The sequence below is a fragment of the Tamandua tetradactyla genome, chromosome 19, assembly GCF_023851605.1.
Source record: "Tamandua tetradactyla isolate mTamTet1 chromosome 19, mTamTet1.pri, whole genome shotgun sequence".
Classification (NCBI taxonomy): domain Eukaryota; kingdom Metazoa; phylum Chordata; class Mammalia; order Pilosa; family Myrmecophagidae; genus Tamandua; species Tamandua tetradactyla.
The window spans coordinates 6,980,978-6,983,665 of NC_135345.1; positions in this window are offsets into that span (position 1 = coordinate 6,980,978).

Below are 2,688 nucleotides of genomic sequence, written 5' to 3' on the forward strand. Positions count from 1 at the left end.
CGCCCCTGTTCTAATGTTGTTAGAGTCTCCCACTCTTTTTCTTCTATTAGTATTCTGATGTTTCACCTCCATTAATTCATTTAATCCAACCAACAAGCCCAATTTACCATCTGCACCCAGCAGATGAGAAAATAGGCACAGGGGAATTAAGAGACTGGACCCAAGGCAGTGCTGCTCCAGCGTCTCCTTTCCCACCAACCACGCGAGACCTGAGCCTGCCCGTCTGCTGAGACCATCAAGCTGGTTCTAGCTGAGCCCCGAGGGGCCGCTTCCACTTCAAAATCAGAACCTGTTTTTCAGGATCTGAGAGCCTTTCAAGGAGCTCAAGGTGTAATTCTGCACATCTGGTTTTGAACAGTACAGCAGAAGGAGTGGGGGGCTTTCAAACTTGATAAACGGGGTTTGAACCCCAGTTCTGCACTTGCTAGCTGGTCACTTTGAACCAAGGTATGGGCTGTGCTCAGTTTCTTCCTCATGCGCGATGATGTACGCATGCGTGCCACATGCACTTCCAAGGCGTGCAGTGAAACGGGTGTCTGTCCCTCTGCGCACCGACCTTCCTGTCATCTGTATATCATCCATCAGACTGCCTGTCTCTCCATCATCTCTGTCTGTCTGTCTGCTTGTCTGTCTATTGATCTATCAATCATCTACCTATCTATTTATCTATCTGGTATTATATCTATCTATCTATCTATCTATCTATCTATCTATCTATCTATCTATCATCTACCTCTACCTAGCCACCCATCATCTATCATCTCTGTCTCCCTGCCTATATCTATGTTATCAATCATCTATTTCTGTCATCTCTTATATCTATCACGTATTTCTACCTATCTATATCATTTATGTATATCGTCTATCCATATCTATCTCTATCTCTCTATCTAATCTGTGTCTCAATCTCTATCTGTCTACCTATCATCTATCGTATCTATATATCATATATCTACCATCACCTCTCACCTCTGTTTATCATCTATCTATCATCTATGAATCCGTTATCTCTCTAAATGTATCTACCAGGCTATGACTTTTTATTTCTATCAATTATCATCTACCATCTATCTTTGTCCATCATTTTTATCTGTCACCTCTATCTATCTGTCTATCTATCTATGTATCTACCTATCCATCTATTTATCCATTTATCTTTATCATCTATCTCCCATCTATCAATCTATTATCCCTATATATCTACCTGCCTATATCCCTCTCTATCTATCTAGTACTTCTATCTGTACCTATATATATATATCATTTATCTATATTCCCTATTCATATCTCTTTATATCTATCTGTCTGTGTACGTCTCGATCATCTGTTTCTGTCTGCCTACCTACCTACCTACATCTGTCTATCTGAACATCACACGCACGCACACAACACCGACAGTATCGGTACCAGGCACCCATTCATTCAGCAAACATTTAAGACATTCACTGAAGGCCACTGTCCACCAGGCACTGTCCTGGGCCTGGGGGACACAGTGTGAATGAAGCTCTCTGTCTTCAGTAGGCATCCATTCCAAGGGTGGGCGACAGCAAGCATGTAAACAAAGCGAAATCATGTTCTTCCAGGCAGTGGTGAGTGCAAAGGAAACCGTGGGCAGGACGCGGCCGGACGGGGAGGCGGCTGTTCTGATGCTGGTGGTCGGGGAAGACATGTCACAGGGATGAGCTTTCAAAATATTCTTACAGTTAGGATTTTACAAATCTACATATGACAAAAATAGGGTAGATCATAGGGGCAAACCCTGATGAATTTTGACATCTATTTACACCCATGTGTCCATAATCCAGATCTACATAGAAAAGACACCCCTCACCCAAGGACTCCCTGTCCAGTCAGTCCACCCACCCCACTCCTCTCCATGTTCTTGCATGGCATATAATCGTGGTCACTTGGTGTGCACTCTGCGTGTCTGAACACAACGGCTGGGAAACCACATTGCATCACTAGTTAGTTTGACCTGTAACATTTGACTGTATGAATCTACCACAATTTACTTACCCATTTTTCCTGTAGAGAGACATTTGTATTGTTTCTTGTTTTGACTGACATGAGTTAAGTTGTTGTGAATATTCTCGTATGTATCTTTTTGTGGGCATATGCTCTGATTTCTCTTGGGTAAATACCTAATAGTGGAATGACTGGATCGTAGGGCTTTAGTAGATCCTGGCACACAGAATTCCAAAGTGTTGAACCAAATTACACCCCCAGCAGCAATCTGTAAATGTTCCAGTTACTCCACATTCTTGCTGATGATCGATATTGCTGTTCTTATAAATTTTAGTTCTCCTATGTCTGATGTCTCATCATGGCTTTGTATTGCATTTCTCTGATGAGTTATTATATTGAGCATCTTCTCATGTACTGATTTGTCATTTGCTCATCTTCTTTTGTGAAATGTTTGTCTGTGTCTTTTGTCCATTATTAAATTGTGGAGTTTTTTTTCCTTATTGATTTGTAGGGGCTCTTTATATATTCTGGATCCAAGTTCATTGTCAGATGTATTTCTTCTTCTAGCCTGTGGTTTGCTCATTCACTTTGCTAATGATGTTTTTTGATGAACAAATGCTACTTATTTTAATAAAGTCCAATTTATCTTTTTTTTTCATTTGTGGTTAGTGTTTTGGACTTTGGTTTAAGAAATTTTTGCCACCTCAGTGTTATGAAGTTATT